General features: G+C 46.8%; 1 protein-coding gene across 4 annotated transcripts in view; it reads right to left on the bottom strand.

The window, feature by feature from the left end:
* Nucleotides 1-7,457, bottom strand: part of SLC16A14 (solute carrier family 16 member 14) — a 35,392-nt gene extending 27,935 nt beyond the window's left edge. For 2 of the 4 annotated variants that reach the window (XM_019923499.2, XM_019923495.3), the window contains exon 1: nucleotides 1,310-1,599. The gene's annotated coding sequence lies outside the window, so the exon portion shown is untranslated. The other 2 variants (XM_019923496.3, XM_019923498.3) reach the window with 2 other exon arrangements.
* Between the last annotated feature and the right edge of the window lie 12,853 nt (nucleotides 7,458-20,310).

Raw genomic sequence — 20,310 nt, 5'->3', positions numbered from 1 at the left:
TATCAGGGGGAACTAAAAATATAAATGCCTTCTATGGGTCAGGAACTGTGCTTAACGGCTTCTCCACAACGATGCTGTCCAGTTGTATTAATGCCCCATTTTACAGATGAGGAAATTGAGGCTATTTGTAGAATGGGGGCAATGCAGCTTAGAGAGGTTAAACTACCCGGTGGTGGAGGCCAAATTTGAACTCGGGCCTGAGGGATTCCAAAGCCTATTTTATCTCTCTCTCTCTCTCTCTCTCTCTCTCTCTCTCTCTCTCTCTCTCTCTCTCTCTCTCTCTCACACACACACACACACACACACACACACACACACACACACACACACGCCAGGCAAGGCGAAAAGGAATTTTTCTAATGCCCAATAATAACCCTTACTCATCCTTGCTAATGAGAGCCTGGATCAACTTTTCCGCAGAAGGAAAACGGCTTAATTAATTGGTAAGCAGAATTGAGCTCCTAAAACACCGTCAGTGGCCTTGGCGGCGTCTAGCCCCGAAATGGCCGCCCCGGGTCCCTAGCCCCATTTCAGTCTCTCCTTTCCTCCCCAAGGGGCCTTGATCAGAACCGCTCTGGGGTACAAGCGTCCGCACGCCCTGGGCTGGCCCACGGCGATCCGGCCTCCGCGCCAACCCTCATCTCTCGAGCGCCGCCTCCGCCGCCCCGGAGCCCCCTCCCGGGCGCTGTGTGCTCCCCCTTCCCCGGCACCCCGAGACCCCTGGCCCCCATCCCGGGCATCCCGCGCGCCCGGAACTCCCCAGCTCCGCGGGGAAGCGAGGCCGATCGCAGTCCCGGCGGCCTGCGCGGGGAGGCATCCCGCACCCCCAGAAGTCCCGCAGCCGCCCCGCCCCCGCCCGGGTCTCCCCCTCTCCGCCCCAGCACTGCTAGTGCGAGTGGCTAACGCGGGCCGGGAGAGGAGGCGGGAGCGAGGCTGGACGCGGGAACCAGCGCGCCTCTGGGGTCGGGCGGGGATTCCGAGGGGCGCCGTGCGCCCTGGACGACGCGCGCGGGGCCCTGGCCGCAGTGGGAGCGCGGCGCGTGCCCACGTTCCGCCCCGGCGCGCCCGCCCGCCCGCCCCGAGGTGGCCTCGCCAGCGGTTCCGTAGCACCCCGGCGGGCGGCCTGGGCGGGACCACCGCGCCTCTGCTCAGCCCTGCCCTCGACCCTCTGGACGCCTTCCCCTACCAGGCCCCGGGCCCGCACCGCCGCTTCCCGGGCGGCTAGGGCGCAGCGGCCACCGCAGCCCAAGATGCCCCCGGCGCAGCTCCATCCCCGGGCCCGCGATGCAGCGCGGCCCGGGATACTCACTGTCCGCAGCCCTCGGGGCGGCGGCCTCACTGGGCTCCCCGCCCCGATCCCCGAACTTGCTGTTTCCCTCGGAGCCCCCTGAGCGGCTGGGCGGAGAGATTTGTGGCAACGTCGCCTATCATTCTGGAGGTGCCGGTGCCCGCGGCTCTGCGCTCCGCCCGGTTCGGCGCGCTGTGCGGGCTCCCGGCGCCTCTGCCGCTCGCTGCCGGGCCAGCTCCGTTTTGTGGAGCTTGGAGCTCGAGGCCTCAGTCCGTGTGGTTTTAAAAAGGGTGCGTTTGGAGGTGCCCGAACCTAACCTGAGCTTCCTTCCAATCCGTGCAATTTCAAATCTCCATGCTCGTTCATTCCTATACCGGCTAATTCTGGTTTGGCAGGAAAAAAAAAAAAATTGCAGTCACCTCACGTGCACACTCTCGTGGCCGGCTGTAGTTTCCAGCTTTGGCTGAGGTTCGCTAATGCTCTCGGCACGTTTATAGCTGGAGGAAAGGACCCGAAACCTAAGATGCAGGTGGGAATGGAAGTATCTTCCATTTCTCTGAGATAGGGGAGAAGTGATGAAAAAAGCCCTCACCCAAGGCTGGACCGCAAAATATGACAGTTTGTGAGGGAAGAGTCGGGCGGGCCCTGCAAGTGTTCTCAGCTAAAGGGGACCGAAAATCCCTTATTCTTTGTCCCATCTTGGGTGGTACCTCTCCCTGCGCTTTCCCCGGTATCTAACTGTTGCCTGGCTCTTGCATTCGTGGGTACCAGGTACAGATTTCATTTCCACGTATACCTACTCTGTTCCCAACACAATGCTTTGCCCAGGGAAAGTTTTGAATATTTGTTAAATGACTGTGTGAATAACTGAAGCCAGTGCTATTTTTACCTCACTTGAAGGATTCTGTAGTAGTTCTCTATTGCTATCGTAATGTAGTACCACAAACTTAGTGACTGGAAACGACACAGGTTTATTATCTCATAGTTCTGGGGGCCAAAAGTCCGAAATGGATTTTACTGGGTTAAAATCAAGGAGTTGGCAGGGTTGTGTTCCTTCTGGCAGCTCTAGGGGACGCTCATGCTTCTAGAGGGTGCCCACATCCCCCGGCTCCCGGCCATGTCCTCTGTCTTCAAAGCCAGCAATTCTGTGCACCATTCTGTGCCTTTCTGCATACTCACATCTGTCTCCTGCTTCCACTGTTGTGTTTTTTTTTTTTTAATAAATTTATTTATTTGGCTGCGTTGGGTCTTTGTTGCTGTGCACGGGCCTTCTCTAGTTGCGGCGAGCGGGGGCTACTCTTCGTTGCGGTGCTTGGGCTTCTCATTGCGGTGGCTTCTCTTGTTGCGGAACATGGGCTCTAGGTGCGCACGCTTCAGTAGTTGTGGCACGTGGGCTCCATACTTGTGGCTCGCAGACTCTAGAGCACAGGCTCAGTAGTGTGGTGCACCGGCACAGTTGCTCTGTGGCATGTGGGATCTTCCCGGACTAGGGCCCGAACTTGTGTCCCCTGCTTTGGCGGATTCTTAACCACTGCACCACCAGGGAAGTCCCGCCTGCTTCCACTTTTAAGGGCTCTTGGGATTACATTTGGCCTAGCAGTGGTAATTGGATTGTTGGATAATCCAAATAATCTGCCTGTTTTAAGGTCAGCTGATCAACAATCTTAATGCCATCTGCAACCTTAATTCCCCTTTGCCATGTAAGGTAACATATTCACAGGGTCCAGAGATTAGGATGTGGGCATCTTTGAAGGACCATTATTCTAGCTATCATAAATTTCCTTCTTTCTTCCTTTTCCCCTTCCTTTCTTGTTTCTGTTTTATTTTTTTGCAAAAAAATAATATTCACATTATCAAATTTTGACTAAAAATAATTGAGAACATTATGTGAAAGTGAGGACATTTCGATGAAGCACCAGGCTTATGTGGTCCAAACGTTTTACTTTTGCTGATTGGAACATGAGCAAATGGATGGCTAGTATTCCCTTGGCCTGACCTTCTCAGATATCACCCAGTTCAACCAGGCTTTTGACAGTAAGTCAAGATGGGGTTCCTGGCAAATACCTTAAGTGCAGATGATAAGAGGTCTGTAAGATTTTTAAGTCTTTTTTCCCCCTCTGAAATCTTTTAGATTTATTGAGGTTTGATTGATGAAGTATGGACTGTATATATTTAAATGTACAACTTGATGAGTTTCAGATAAGTCTGTGGAACCATCACCTCCATCAAATAACTCCAGAATTTTCCTGCGCCCTTTGTTTTATTTTTGGTTTTTTTTTTTTTGCTGGACGCGGGCCTCTCACTGTTGTGGCCTCTCCCGTTGCGGAGCACAGGCTCCGGACGCGCAGGCTCAGTGGCCATGGCTCACGAGCACAGCCGCACCGCGGCATGTGGGATCTTCCTGGACCGGGGCACGAACCCGCGTCCCCTGCATCGGCAGGCGGACCCTCAACCACTGCGCCACCAGGGAAGCCCTTTCCTGCGCCCTTTGAAAGCCAGTCCTCACCCCACTGCACACCACCCCAGGCCACCTCTCATCTGCTCTCTGTGAAGCTTCTCCTCTGGACCATGGGTACTTCACAACTAGAATGCCCACAAAAAGGCTTTTCTTTTTTTCCCTTCCAGCTTTACTGAGGTATAATCGACAAATAAAATTGTATATATCTAAAGTGTACTATGTGATGATACACAGGTACATTGTGAAATGACTATCACATCACAATCAAGTTAATGAACACATCGCTTCATGTAGTTACCTTTTCTTTATCTTTTCTTTTTTCTTTTCTTTCTTTTTTTTTTTTTTTTGGTGGTGAAAACACTTAAGATCTACTGTCTCAGCAGATTTCAAGTATACCTTACAGTACTGTTAACTGTAGTCACCATGCTGCTGTACATTAGGTCTCCAGAACTTACTCATCTCATAACTGAAAGTTTGTACCCTTTGACCAACATCTCCCCATTTCTCCCACCCCCTAGACCCTGACAACCACCATTCTACTCTGTTTCAATGAGTTCAGCTTTTTTTTTTTTTTAGATTCTACATATGAGTGAGATCATACAGTATTTGTCTCTCTCTGCCTGGCTTCCTTCACTTACCATAATGTCCTCCACGTTCATCTGCGTCGTCACAAGTGGCAGAATTTCTTTCTTTTTTTATAGCTGAGTAATGTTCCATTGTGTATATATCACATTTTCTTCATCCATTCATCCATCAGTGGACACTTGGGCTGTTTTCCTATTTTGGCTTTTGTAAATAATGCTGCAATGAACACGGGAGTGCAGATGTCTCTTCAAGACACTGATTTCATTCCCATAGAAGGCTTTTCTAAGAGATCATTTTGTCTTCACAAGTTTCATTGCTCTTAACTGCCTGGCAGTCTCTTGTTGACACAGGTAGGTTGAGAGCAGACCTGGAGCAAAGGAGCCTCCTATCTGTGAGTCACCGGTTGGTGTGCCTGGGTGAAATGAATAGAAAGCCATTGTACATTAAAATGTAAAAGACAAGCACTGAACATTTTTCAGGTATCTGAGGTACAAGACCCTGACATCATCTCTTGATTTCTAGGCAAATTACATATTGTTCCACAATAGTAATCTCACTTTTAACTTAATTGTATCAGGTAATAACCTTGTCCCTTAAGCAGATAAAATGATTCAAGTGATGTTTCTAAAATCCTTTCCTCTTATTTTTTTATCATGCATTCAACTGATTTCATAACGCCACGTTGGAGTTGGGGTGCCACTAAGGATGTGGACAATCTTTGCCTTAAATTTATTGCCTTAATGGTGTGGATTAAGCAGAGAGTGGGAGAAAATCAGCTTTTCAGGAAGTTCTAGCACAGAATATTGAAGGTGTTAGAGTAATACCCTAAAGTGCCACCTTGACTGTCCCATTTTTATAGCCAATTCAGATACGAACATGACCTAGAACCACATGGTTACCCCAGACCATCATTCCACCCATCTCTCAGTATAGAAGGCAGCCGACCCACACCCCTGCAAGCTTAATGCAGTAGACTGTGATGGTTAATTTCATGTGTCAACTTGACCAATATGTGCTGGTGAGGATGCGGGGAAACTGGAACCCTCATATACTTTGCTTTGGAAAACAGTTTGGCAATTCCTCAAAAGTTTAAACATAGAATTACCATATGGCACAGCGTTTCCATTCCAAGGTAAATGCCCAAGAGTCATGAAAACATACGTCCACTCAAAATCTTGTACATGAATGTTCACAGCAGCATTCTTCATAATAGTCAAAAAATGGAAACAACCCAAATGTCTGGCAACTAATGAATGGATAAATAAAATGAGATATATCCGGCTTCCCTGGTGGCGCAGTGGTTGAGAGTCCGCCTGCCGATGCAGGGGACACGGGTTCGTGCCCCGGTACGGAGTGGCTGGGCCCGTGAGCCATGGCCGCTGAGCCTGCGCGTCCGGAGCCTGTGCTCAGCAACGGGAGAGGCCACAACAGTGACAGGCCCGCGTACCGCAAAAAAAAAAAAAAAAAAGAGATATAATAGAATTTTATTCAGCAATAAAAATAAATGCAGTACTGATACATGCTACAACACGGATGAGTCTTGAAAACATTATGCTAAGTAAACGAGGTGAGTCACAAAATACCACATACTGTATGATTCAGTTATACAAAATGTCCAGAATAGGTACAAACAGACAGAAAGTGGGTTACTGGTACCTAGGTTGGGGATGTAGGCGAGGAAATAGGCAGTGACTGCTAATGGGTACAGGGCTTGTTTGGGGTGATGGAATGTTCTAGAAGTGATTTTGGTGATGGTTGTGCAAATCTATGAAAAATCATTGAATTGCAAAAAATAAAAAATGAAAAGTCCCCCTACCCCACCTTTACCAAAATTACTGGAGTGGACTATATATGAACCAGTACTGAGAATGGGTTATAATCTAAGCATAACGAATCCACTTCTATGTACCTGAAGTCCAAGATACAATGAATTAATTAACTCTGTTCTTTAAGTACCTTCTACTTAATTAAACTTAAAAGCTTTTGCACAGCAAAGGAAACCATGGACAAAATGAAAAGACAACCTACTGAATGGGAGAAAATATTTGCAAATGATATGACTGATAAGGGATTAATATCAGTATATTAACAGCTAATATCAGTATATTAATATATAAACAGCTCATACAACTCAATATCAAAAAACGAACAACTCAAAAAATGGGCCGAAGACATGAATAGATATATTTCCAAAGAAGACATATGGATGGCCAACAGACACATGAAAAGATGCTCAACATCATTAATCATCAGAGAAATGCAAATCAAAACCCAATGAGATGCCACTTCACACCTGTCAGAACGGCTATCGTCGAAAAGACCACAAACAACAGATGTTGGCAAGGATGTGGAGAAAGGGGAATCCTTGTACACTGTTGGGGAGAATGCAAATTGGGGAAGCCACTGTGGAAAACAGCATGAAGGCTCCTCAAAAAACTAAAAATAGAATTACCATATGATCCAGCAATTCCACTCCCAGTTATATATCCGAAGAAAATGAAAACCCCAATTCTAAAAGATACATGCACCCCAATGTTCATAGCAGCGTTATTTAAAAAAGCCAAGATATGGAAACAACCTAAGTGTCTATCAATAAATGAATGGATAAAGAAGATGTGGTATATATATATACAATGGAATACTACTCAGGCATAAAAATGAATGAGATTTTGCCATTTGCGACAAAATGGTTGAATCTGGAGAGTATTATGCTTAGTAAAATAAGTCAGACAGAGAAAGACAAATACTGTATGTTATCACTTATATGTGAAATCTAAAAAAATAAAACGAATGCACATAGCAAAAGAGAAACAGACTCATAGATATAGCGAACAAACTAGTGATTACTAGTGGGGGGTGGAGGGGCAAAACAGGGGCAGGGGATTAAGAGGTATAAACTACTATGTATAAAATAAGTTACAAAGATATATTGTACAGCACAGGGAATATAGCCAATATTTTATAATAAATAAATAAATACCTTCCTCATCTTAAGCAATATTGTCCATAAAATCGTGGTTGTGATGTTCCAGTTATACATTTGTCTAATGCATATCAATAGAAAAGCGTATTAGTTTTACGTTCATCAGCCTATGTTCTGCTTCGGGTTCCTGCAGCCTCACCCTTGGTCTCCATGCCCGCACATACCTGTCTGATGGACAAGCTGCAACAGAGCCCTTGTGGTTCCTGCAGGTCTAGTTCATGAGATTACGTGAGGAGCCCATTTGCTTTTCTAAAGGGGTGTTTATGACAAGCAGGATGTAAGAGAAATCTCAGGCACCTCAGGATTTTCTTCCTGGTCTAGGACTTCCCCAGACCTCATCCCAAAGCACCTACAAAACTTCTCCTGCCTGCAGGGGTGGTTACAAGCTTACATTTACCTTGGCTTCAAATTCAAAGAGCCCATCAAGGGTGAAGCGATACACAGCAAGATTAGCAACACGTTCCTGTCCTTACATTAGTCTTCCACGTTTGTTACATTTTTCTTTCTGATAAAAATAACCAATATCCTCATGTAGTAGCATATGCTTTCATAAAAGTACAAGGTCTAAAACTCCAGTTCTGCCTCTAACTTGGAAATTAAACATTTTCTCACACGTGTCCTAAAAGAAGTAATGCTTGGTTCATAGGGGTTGTATTGTAGTTTTGTTGGCTAATATTATAAATTATTTTTAAATTTTTTTATGAAATCAGTGATACTAGCAAATGATTATGGCTTTTTCTTGAAGCTATAGGTTTTTCTTCTTTTATTTAATACCCATTTTCCTGAAAAGTGTCATGTAGATCAAATCTAATTTTAAATGCTGTCAGAGTATTCACTAATGGAAAGGCAGTGAATCCTTCTGAGGCTAGAAGAATCCTCGTCTACTGAAATGTTTATATATCAGTATATAAACAGGAGTTGAATTTTATTTCCCATGAAACAGAGCACACTTGCAACTTATACTATTTTAAAAATATTTTGAGTGTTCAAAAATAGATCATTGGCATTAAACAAGCATATGCTTAACATTCAGAAGTCAACTCCACATCATAATCTTTGAGAAGGTCATCAATAAATAGGACTGAGTCTGGATGAGAAACACCAAACATTTTTTCTTGTCAGTCACGACCTCACTGTACCTTTATTTGCAGGAGCAAATGGTTGTGATGGAAGCAGTTGAAGACATGAAATGTGAATGCCCTAAATTTAAGAGGAAAGGAGTTTGGGAGAAGTACTTGAACCACGTCTCATTTGTGAGACAAACGTGTTATCTAGCAAAATTAGTACAAGCTATTGAAGAACAATGTATGGATAGTTTAAGGGACAATCAGTAAAGCAGGTTCTTCTATTTTACATGGGAGGAAGGTGGTTCTCTTTTCTATGATCATTTTTGGTGGATTTCTTATACGTCTACCCTGTACCTTTAAGCTCAACAGATACACCTAGGAAACCTATTAGCCAGAGATGAATCAGAACGGGCTGCAGCTATTGTAGCAATGTTCTTGGACCTCTTTGCTCTGTCTTGCCCTTGACTTGGGCTTTCCTCCTGACTCTTGCTCGTGTTGACCTGGCCTTGTGTCTCAAGTCTCCAGTTTTCTCTTCACCTTGAGAACAAATTGAACTTCCGGGGCTCTTTCGGAGACACTGGTGGATCTTCCAGCCCCAGACCAGTCCCCCAGCCGCACCTACCCTGGCTCCTCTGCCAGAGAAGATCAGATGATTTCACTGTATTGTGAAGACCGAAGGCCAGCGTTAGGAAATTCTTAGGACTGTGTAACCAGTGGTTATGAAAACCCAGGAGCTGTCCTCTTCCTGGTTGCAAAGCAGCAGAGCATGCGTGGCAGAAGCTAAGAGCATCCAGAGCTTGGGCATCCAGGTGGTGAGGTCAGACCCGAACTGGAAGCCCCGCTTCTCCCCTCTGTTCTGTGGAGCCTGTGCGTTCACCCTCGAGTGGGTGTGCTGGCAGAACTACATCAAAGGGATACTGAAAGCATTAAATAAGACGATACGTGTAAAGCACCGTGTTGGCACAGTGCTTGGCATATAATTAGGAGACTTGTTTCTAACGTTGTGTTAATGGTGTCATTGAAACCCATGCCACCTCTGAGAGAAAACTCAGCAGAGGCCTTTGGAGAGGCAGCATAAATCAGTGGTTCAGAGCATACACCCTGGAGCCTCATTGCCTGGATTCAAATCCCAACTTGCATCACTTATTTCACCTTTAATGAGGTTACTTAGCATCTCTACATCTCAGTGTGATCTTCTGTAAAATGGGAACAAGAAGAGAAAGAGGAGGAGGAGATTAACCCTTTGGATCGTGGTGAGGTATTAAATGACGTAGACTATATGACGTCAATCACCATGGCTCCCAGTGTAATGCACTAAGCACACAGCATCCCTTCTGTGAGACTCTTGACAAAAAAAATACATAACCTACATCTGATTGTGAGGATGCATCAGACAAACCTGAATTAAGGGATATTCTAAAACATAACAGGGCCTGAACTCTTCAAGAAGGTCAGCGTCATGAAAGATAAATGAAGACTCAGGAACGGTCCAGGGTAAAAGAGACGAGAGAGACCATGACAACTTAACGCAGCGTGTGATTGCTTTTACCAATTGGAGTGGGACAGCGGGCCAAACTTGATTCAGGGCCAGAGATTAGGTAACCGTATTATAACTTTGTTAGACTTTTTATTTTGAAAAATTTACTGTGGTAATGTAAGAGAATGTCCTTGTTTTTAGGAAATGCTCCCTGAAGTATTTAGGAGTAAAGAAGAATTTAGAAAGTATGTAAAGTCCTTAGAACAATGCCTGGCACGTAGCATGTTATTTTCTAACTGCATTTTTTTGGTGCTGAATTCCATGTAGTATCAAACAGTGCTCTTGTGACCTTCATTAACAGTATTGCAGGAAACTGTGGCTAATCTCACTGCTTTTTCTTTTCCTGTTTCCCAGCCTTTGGTTTCAGATCTTAGGCAGTCCTGGAAAATACAGGAAAGCTACGAGGAGTTTCCTTTGCTCAGATGTAATATCTCTCAGTTCCCCTGGGTTCCTCTTGCCCTGTCTACCTCTCTCATGCCTCTTTTACGAGCCTCACTGTGCATTCAGATTGTGGAAGGTGAGCCCACCTGTGCCTCTGGAGCAGGATGGGGTGAATCAGAGCAGGAGAGCAACCTGCTCAGCGGAGAGGAGTGAACATTTGCAGAAAAGAGCGTCCCTCAGGATTGTTCTTTAAGTACTTTACTGTGGTCCCCTCTCCCCTTGTGGGGTGAGATAATCAGGTGGAATATGGGAGAGGGTGTTTAAATAAAGATGTCGACCTAAGCCATGTGCTTGTTTCCAATTCGTTGTGTGAATAGCTCCACGGGGACGAAGATGGCCAGACGAGGGAGCTGTCTTTCAGAAATCTTGTCATGAATGGTTGGTTCCATCCTGAGCCCAGCTCTCAATGGCTTTTGCCTTGGTGTGAGTGGACTGAATGATTGGGATTACCTTGGTTACTTAGCTGCTCTTACAGGAAACATGGTTAGCCGGGTTTCACTGTAGTTGAGGTCAGCATCGTATTGGATGTGTAACTAGCCTGGGGTTGTACTCACTTGAATGACAGTGAGGTCTTTAGGATACATGGGGTTAAAAAAAAAAAAGGAAAAAAAAAAACGCTACACCATCAAATGCGCTTCATGTGGTTTCAAACCTCCACGTGTAACCAAAAGTGGGGTCCGGCTGCTTACCATTCAAAAGCCAATACTCGGGAGAAGAGGTTGGTGGAAAGGAAAGTTTGCTTCATTTCGGAGGCCGACAACTGGGGGAGTCGGCCTTTGGACATGAGTCCGCCCTCTCCACTAGTTGCCAGCCTCTGAAATAAAGCAAACTTTCCTTTCCACCAGCCTTGCCTCGCGAGTATTGGCTTTTGAGTGGTGAGGAGCCAGACCCCATTTTCGGTAACACATGGAGAGAGGTTTGTCAATGTGAAGGATGAAACAATGGTCTGGCCCACCTCAATTTGGATATACCTGAGAGGAGTGAGGGGGACATTATTCCTAGAGGTTGTGTTGGCTGCAAAAATAGGAGGATGTGCTTCCTGGGTATCAGGACTGTCTGTCAGGATGACTTGAGGCAATACCTTCCAGAGATTGAGATGGGAAGGCTGGTGATTTTCAGCTGTGCAGTGACTAGCAATGGCTAACACTGCGTCTCTTTTCATGCATTACAAAATATTATTGAGCTCCTATAAGGTGCCTGACACTGTTTCTAGGTACTGACAAATCAGTAATAAACACATGCATGTCCAATTCTTATTTAGTCCTTTGAATAGTCAAGGAGAAAGTCTCAGTTAGGAGTAGAAAGGTCTTTAACACCTCTGTCTAATTTATTAAGGGCGAGAGCAGGCTGCAGGCTTAGTAGTCATCCTGCAGTAGCTCTATCTAGCTGGAATTAATAACCTTGTTTGTTTTCATTTATTTATTTATGGCTTCCTTTATTTATGTCCTTATTTAACAAGAGTTACCAAGAGCTTACACTGTGCCAGTTTAGTTTCAGGTGATGCAGAATGCTACCCTGGGCAAAGCCAACAGGAGCCTCTGTGCTCACGGAGCCTATATTCTAGGGGAGAATAAAATATGCAATATTTCAGGTGGTGACAAGTGTTATAAGGTAAAACAAAGGAGGCTGAGGGAAGCGAGGAGAGGGTTGCATTGTTCTTTTATAAGTTTAGGTTGGTCTTGGCAAGGGGTAGACTAGTTTTCCATTTACACTAATGATACGACACTTCCTTTGAAAATAAAATTTAAGTTAAAAGACAAATTCATTTAAAGAAAATTGTAAGTAGATCATCGTTCAGCAAGATGGTAGGCAAATAACTGACATTTGGGACGTGTTACTTTAAGGCAGTGGTTTCAAGCATTGACTGAATGTTAGAATCACCTGGGAGTTTTAAAAAATTCCAGATGGTCAAACCACACTCCAGACTAATTGGATCAGACAATTAGCCAGGGAACTGCCCATCTCCCAACCCACAGTGAGGTTATTTTCTGGAGAAATTGAACTAGATGTGGGCGCAGGCAGGACAGAAAGTGGGGCTGTGGCAGAGAGCGGGAAGGGGTGCATTCTGCTCACCGAACGGTGAGATCCCCCAGCACCTTTCACCTGCTCTGCCCCCCAGACACCGGCGGTCTGCAGCATATTTCTCGAACAGGAGACAGGACGAAACTTCCTTTGGAGACACTGAATGGCCCAAGAAGAATAATTTGCAAATAATGATGTTTTGGGGGTACCCGATGAAGAAGTTGGCTTTCCACCCAATCATGACGGGTAAAACACACCCTTTGGCACATCCTTTCCTGCCCATGACCGCAGAGCTTCTAATCAGCTTTCCGACAAAGGGCTACAGGAAGGAAGCGAAATCTACGCACACTAAGTTAACTGAGTTTGAAGAAGTTGGTTACAGCAGTGGAACTGGAGGGATGGTCCCGTCATGAATCAGGTAGTTCACACAGCAGTGTGGCTGGTGGGTGGTACCACTCAACTGGTCGACCACTGGTGTGTGCTGGCTAGTAAGAGTAATCACCGCGCTACGTCCTCTGTTGCTCAATCCTCACAACACCTCCGTAATCGAGATGCTTTTATTCCCCCAATTATGGGTGAGTAAACAGGGGCACGAACAAGTTAAGGACCTTGCCAGGTACACACAGCTTGGGATTTGGATCAAGGGAGTTTGGCTCCAGGGTCCCTGCACTTCACCACTACATCGCGCAGCCTCCAGTTGGGTATATATTTCTAGACAAAAACAAAACAAAACAAAACTCAGGGATGCACCCCCTGGTCCCTGCAGGCTACAGCTGCCTTGAAGAACAGGCATCCCAACTCCCTAACTGGCTGTTTAAAGAGCTTGATCTGAGCCCAGCTCACCTTTCTGGTGTCATCTCCTACTACATCTCTGTGCCACCAGTGGTCCAGGCAAAGTGGATTTTCCTCAGTTCATGCCTCCGTGTTTCCATGTGCTTTTTCCTTCCTTAGACTGGAATCGCGGGCCTCTCACCGTTGTGGCCTCTCCCGCTGCGGAGCACAGGCTCCGGACGCGCAGGCTCAGCGGCCATGGCTCACGGGCCCAGCCGCTCTGCGGCATGTGGGATCTTCCCGGACCAGGGCATGAACCCGTGTCCCCTGCAACGGCAGGCGGACTCTCAACCACTGCGCCACCAGGGAAACCCTAATTCTTTACTCTTTTTCCTGACTCCACTCAACCTAGTTCCTTCAGATCCAAATGACCAGGACCCGTTCTGTGTGCCCACAGGTTTGCACACCTCTGGTCCTCTGGAGGGCACCTCTGCCGTTGCCACCTGCCCAGCGTCCGTCCTTCCTTCTCCTGCCATCAGCAGCCTGGTGTTCCCTTGGGGAGCTGTTGCTGGTGAGAGTTCTGCTGCACTTCCAGGATCCAGGCCCAGCCTATTGGGGCATTCTTGCTCTCTGACCATAGGAATTGGTTTAGGAATGAACTTGTGACCCAAACCAAGCCAATCACCCCCAATCCCAACACTTAGTTTAGAAAGAGGTGGTCTCTGCTGGACTCGCGGAGCTGGTAGGACCCAAGCCTCACACTACTCGGGGAAACTCTTCCTACCTCGTGGAATTATTGGGGAATGCGTGTGTATACGATTTAAGGTTAAAGTCCGCACAAAGAGAACAGAGTCAAGAGTTGAGAAACAAAGAAAAGATGCCCTCATTTGAGCAGCTGGGCCCAGCCATGCTTTCCAGAATCGTCTGTGCTTTTCTATTACGTGAACCACTTGTACTCTTGAGCCAGTTTGAGCTGAGATCCATCCCTTGCTAGTTCGAAGATCCTGACTCACACGTGGCCTGTGCACCTTGCTGCGACTGATTCCGTGGCTCTCCTGTGTGGTGGATTCCAGGCGGCCCCAGGCACAGAGCGGGCCTTTCTAAGGCACGAGGAAAGCTTGGATGAGTCAGAAGTCCTCCTCTCTTTGCAGATCTTGTCCTGCTCCTTCTGTGGAAGTCAAACTTTCTCTAATTGCCGACAGCAAAACAGTTGCTGTGGGAAAACATTTTTTACTTGTTCAGTCCAGAATCATGGCTTCTCTGCTCCCCTTTTCTTTGAAAAACTCTGTCTTGGGGATTAGAAGGGTGTACGCCTGTCAGGAAGTTTGCCTCAGGGCATTTTAAACAGATCAGCAAAAGGTCCTCTCTATGTTCTGTTTAAATTTAACAGAGAACCCAAAGGTGTGAGAAGCGTGGAGGGGATGAGACTTGCAGGGAAAGTTTCTTGAACTGCGGAGAAGAAGAAAGGAAAGGAAGTCCCAGCACCAAGACCTGAGGTTCAGAATTTAAATGACACCTGTGAACAGGGACCGTCCAGGGCAAAGTTACCAAGCAAATGTCTTTGGAGCCCACCAGGGGCCCAGCTTTCCCTTCCCACTCTTCCCCTCCAGAGCAGAGAACTGAGGGGATGAGGCCCAGGGCAGGTGTTTTGATATCAGATGAGTGTAGCAAGAGCATGGAATGCTGCTGGGAGCCATGGAGGACCCACAGCTAGGGAAGCCGCAAGGCCAGGAAAGCATGAGCTGCAGGGAGTGGGTGAGATAAAGGGGCTGCCGAGCCGGGAACACTCAGCCTGAGGTTCCTGCGATCAGAAGCTCCAGAGTGAGCCAGGTCCTGAGACTGAGAACTTGGTACCGTTTGCCCTTCTGAAGCAGTTCTTCATACATTGGGAAGATAATACTAAATTATGAGTCTCAAGGGCACATCTGTCCCAGACTGCCTTTAGTTCATTTTGGGGACCGCAAGGCTATAGTATTCAGCTAATAATCCCACTATGGCCATATAGGGAATTAAAATGCTGGCATATTCCTATCATGGTTGACAAATAGGAAAACAGCTGCCTCCTGGCCCTTCACTACAACATTCCTCCCCCCAACCCCCCTCAAGGCGGGTAACCTTGTCTTATCAGATATGACATATCTTGAAAAGCCTTCCTGGGATACCTAAGCTTGCTACACAAATTAGCTATTATCCATTAGCCTGCATTTAGACATTTAAAAGTACTGAGTTAAGCCATTTGCTACAAATCCACAAGTTTTGAGCATCTGCTGTGTGTTAAGGTCCTGGTGAGACCTGCACGCTGGACTAGACAAGGCAGGAGAGGCCCATGTACGCTCACATGGACACACTGCACCCCACAAAAGCCCGGCTGCTTGCATGCCTCAGTCTTCCGCATCCCACAGTGAGGACAAACAAGAAAGGGGAAGGCAAAAAAGCGAATGTGATCATAACCAAGCCCAGACAAGCTCTCTTCTGCACCCCTTCCTCTCGGGGACCCACGCAGGGCCCTGGTCTCGCAGGGCCACGAGGCAGGGAGCTGGGGGGCAGATGCTGGGCAGTTCCCCTGTGTGGAGATCCGGAGGTCCGGAGCCACTGCAGTGGAAGAATAAAACCATCAAAGGCGGGAACCCACGGGAGAGGGCACTGGGACTGATTTCTCGGGGTCTGAGTGATGACGGAGCCTTTGGTGGGCGGGTGGCTGCGTGGCCAAGCCTTTGCGATGCGTGTTAGCATCTTCAGGTGGCGCCTGAAGTGGCAGGAGAAAAGGGGCCAGCACGACTCAGGAGGAGCCTGCCGACACCTGGGCATCCGGGAACAGGGTTTTGCCTCTAATTTCTAACAGGTGAATAATACCCTTGTAGTTATCCTGAACGCTCTGTTTTTCTTAAAAGGCACAAGTTCTCCTTGGATAATTTCAGTTCAGAATGGTGTAAAATGAAGGCAGTAGATGGAAAGAATAAAAAAAGCAAAGGAAAACATTCTGCAAGTCTCTTCATGTTTTTCCTTGTTGTTAAGGCTTTGAGGGCTTGTTTTACTCTTCCATCTCGGTTCCTCTTAGAGAGCAGGTTCTCTTGGTTGAGTGGAGGCCCAACTCTAGGGACTGGGTTTTGGCTTTCAACCTGGCTCCCCACCGGAGTGATGAAATTGGCCTTTTTTCCACTCCTGCTATGAGCATGCATCAATGTCATCCATTTCAACATGTGAGTGATTAAAGCAAGTAGCCCCCTCCTTGTCCCTGATCTCCGTCTGCTGGCGGGGGTGAGGTTGTGGGCAGACGGGCTCCCACAGAAGCTGGCCATGTAGGGACCCTCTCTGATTTTACGTCATCTGTACTCTGAAGGTCAAGCAGGACCAGAGTTTTCTTTGCCCTTTCCCCTCCTCTGCATACTGACCTCTCCCCGACCATCCCTGGGGCCCACCTGTGTCCATTCTCATGGGCCTAGATCGAGAACTAATTCCAGGGTCAAGTTCAGACTGTTAAGAGACCACTACTGGGGGTGTTGGCATTTTGAAAGTTAATGTATCAGAGACTCTCAGGGTTGAAAAAGATGTTGGAGATTAATCTAAGCCAGGGGTCAGGACTTCCCTGGCAATGGTTATGACTCCACGCTTCCAATGCAGGGAGTGTGGGTTCAATCCCTGGTCAGGGAACATGCTGTGTGGCATGGCCCAAAAATGAAAAAAAAAAAACCCCAGGGGTCAGCAAACGGGGCAAAATCCAGCTTGACACCCATTTTTGGGAAATCAAGTTTTGTTAGACTACAACACCCATTCGTTTGTACATTGTGTATGTGTGTGCGTGTGTGTGTGTGTGCGTGCTACAAAAAAGCAAGAACGGCAGAGCTGACCAGTTGTGACAGAGACCATATGACCCACAAAACCAAAAATATTTACTATTTACTCCTTTACAGATGAAGCTTGCCAATTCCTGATCCAACCTAACCGTGTTTATGTCCCCTGTAGGTGACCAGTTCTTGAGCATTTTGTATGACAGAGAGCTCACTTCCTAATACTCACCTGCTCTTTAATTCTAGAATGTTCCTTTTTATGTTAAGCTGCATTCGCTTTCTTGGTTTTCTTTTTTCTACCACTTTATTGGAAAACTAAAAATTCAGATAACCCCAAGGACCTAATTTCTGATGGTAGAATCCCACACACTTTTATAGTTTGGTGGAAGAGATAGTTGGTGTGAAGGTAAAGGGCTTTAGAGGTAATTACCTTTCAAACCACATGACCTGGGTACTTGCCTCTCTTCTGCTCACTTATGAGGTCCACCCTCGAAAATCAGGGCATTCAGTCTCGTTGCAGGCTGAGCCAATTCAGCCTTTGGAGGTGGAGTTCCCGCCAATGTTCCCTTTTCAGCCTCCTGAGGGCGGTTAGCTCATGACATCATGGTCTGTCATCCACACACACAGCGTATGAAATAGCAGAAGAGAAATAATTATGCCAAGGATGAAAAGTCTGAGATTGTGCACCTTGAGGATTTCACTTGCATACATGTATATTCTCTTTACTATCCTGTGTAATAATCACCCCTAAACTTAGCCGCTTAAAATAGTCCTTTAATTTTGCCCACGATTTAGTGGATCAGGAACTCGGAAAGGGCTCAGTTGAGCAGTTCTGGTTTGAGGCTTCTCATGTGGACACAGTCAGTTGTCGGCCGGGCTGGACGTGCCCTGTGGCTCCGTCCCACTGCTGACACCTGAGCTGTCACGGTGCTGATAGCTGGCACTCAGCTGGGACGTGGACTGGAGGGCCTGCGTGTGGCTTCTCCAGCATGGCAGCCTTGGCTTAACTGGACGATGTACGTGGCGGCTCAGGGCTCCGAGTACCAGTGTTCCAGAACACTCAGAAGTTTATTTCTCGGTTGACACAGTCACAAGCCCACCCTGCTTTGAGCGGGGGGGGGGGGGGGGGGGGGGACAGGGACCCCGCCTCTCAAGGGCAGAAGTGGCAAAGTTACATTGTAGAGGAGCAGGGCGGGTGGAAGATATTACCATAACTATCCTTGGAAAATGTGATCTGCCAGGGATATTGTCCTGAACTTGTGTCCCCTGCTTTTCCAGGAGCCACATCCAAAAGATGCCCCATGTGGGAGGAGCTGCCAGGGATATTGTCCTGAACTTGTGTCCCCTGCTTTTCCAGGAGCCACATCCAAAAGATGCCCCATGTGGGAGGAGCTTTCAGAAGAGGTTTTCTCCACTTTTGACTCCGTAGCTCCGCCCCTCTCAGTTGCTTCCTGGCCTCTGCACAGCCATGGTGCAGGTGAACTCTCTGGCACACCCTGGATTGATTTCAGTTTGGACATCGATGGCCGTGTCATTTGGTTCCTCTGTGCTTTGACGCTAAATTTATGGCTCTGCGCAGTCATGTTCTCTATCGCTTGGTGCTTAACACCTTTGCTTTCCTGATACTGAATCAGGGTTGGATGACAATAGAGGATATTTGATCTTTTCTGGAAGGTCTTTTGGAAAATTTCCAGCAGGGTGAGAGGATCCATTTTCCACCTCTGTCCTCACTACCCTTCTGTAGGAGCTTGTCCATCTGCTTCAGGAAGGCCGTCTGACCCTGGGAATCAGGAGAGCACAGCCATGGCCTCTTGCTCTGCATGGCCCCTGATACGGGCCATGAGCCCTACACCTGCCTTTCCACCTCTCTCTTGCTTTTCCCTGACCAATAAATATCCTATTGGCTCTGAGAGCTGTTGAGTATTTGCTTTGGGAATAAAAAACTTATTACGTGAAATATATAAACATGGGAACCATCACTTTTAAATATTCCTAACTAGTACCAGCAGTTTGAGTGCTCGGCAAGCTGTTTAGGAGAAGAAGGTAAGAACTCGTGGGAGAAAAAGTGGATTATTTACTAAGTGTCTTATTTATCATTTGTATATGACTGAGCCATTTTATAACTTGACATAATTCAAGTCTGTATCAAAGGGAGAACTTATCAAAGAGAAATAAAATTTGCAGTATTGGGACTTCCTGGTGGTCCAGTGGTTAAGACTCCATGCTTCCACTGCAGGGGGCATGGGTTCGATCCCTGTTCGGGGAACTGTGATCCTGCATGCCACGTCACATGGCCAAAAAAAAAATTGCTGTATTTAACAAAGGTATTAGTCAAGTGTGTGTGTGTGTGTGTGTGTGTGTGTGTGTGTGTGTGTGTGTGTATGTGTGTGACTGACCCCTTGCTGTCGGGAACTCATTGTGAGTTATCATGTGTGTTGCTATGTCACTGAGTCCACCTCTATTTGGTTTTCATATGGTGGGACCACTTCCTTCGCAGCTGTGCGCTAGTCCTGGCCGGTCCTTGTTCTTCAGACAATCTGGGCAGCAGGTGGAAGATGTAACTGGGGACCTGTCATGCCCAGTATCTAATTTTTCCATCCTAGAGTTGGAGCCATTTTCTTATGCTACAAAGGCACCCAACCTTTATTTGCATTAAAATCACTGCAGGTGTTAAAACACAGCTTCCCCAGCCTCGCCCCTGAAGAGTCTGGTTTGGTAGGTCTGTGGTGGGGCAGGGATCACTCACCATCAACTGCAAAGCCCACTTTGCCAAGCATTTTGCCCATTTCAGCTTCTGTACCTTCTGCTACAGTGACCCTCAAGTGAGCTTCTACTTTCTTCTGGGTTATGTCCTGAAAATTTTAAAGAAAGCTTGAGGGAACTTCCCTTGTGGTCCAGGAACTTCCCTGGTGGTCCTCTTCCAATGCAGGGGGTGTGGGTTCGATCCCTGGTTGGGGAGCTAAGATCCCACATGCTTCGCGGCCAAAAAACCAAAACATGAAACAGAAGCAATATTGTAACAAATTCAGTAAAAGACTTTGTAAATGGTCCACATCAAAAAAAAAACTTTAAAAAAAATTAAAAAGAAAGCTTGAGGGAGACAGAGACAGACAGAGACAACTGAGGGGCAAAGATATAAACCCTTCTGCCTTCATGTAGTTGAGCATAAACCTGGCTTCTTAGCCTGAAGGGCATCTGGCCAAGGGTGCAAACAGGTTCAAATAAGCACATATTTGCATTCAGTGAATATTTGTTGAATGAAATGAAGGGGAGAAATAAGTGTTCTAGCAGTAGTTTGGAAGAGTGTCAGGGGAGGACAGAAGAGAGGACTTTTTTTTAGCCTCATAACCTTGACACCTTATCATTGCTT

This window comes from Tursiops truncatus, chromosome 7 (assembly GCF_011762595.2).
Source record: "Tursiops truncatus isolate mTurTru1 chromosome 7, mTurTru1.mat.Y, whole genome shotgun sequence".
NCBI lineage: Eukaryota > Metazoa > Chordata > Mammalia > Artiodactyla > Delphinidae > Tursiops > Tursiops truncatus.
The sequence above is the reverse complement of the archived record's forward strand: the minus strand, read 5'-3'. Positions and strand labels throughout refer to the sequence as shown.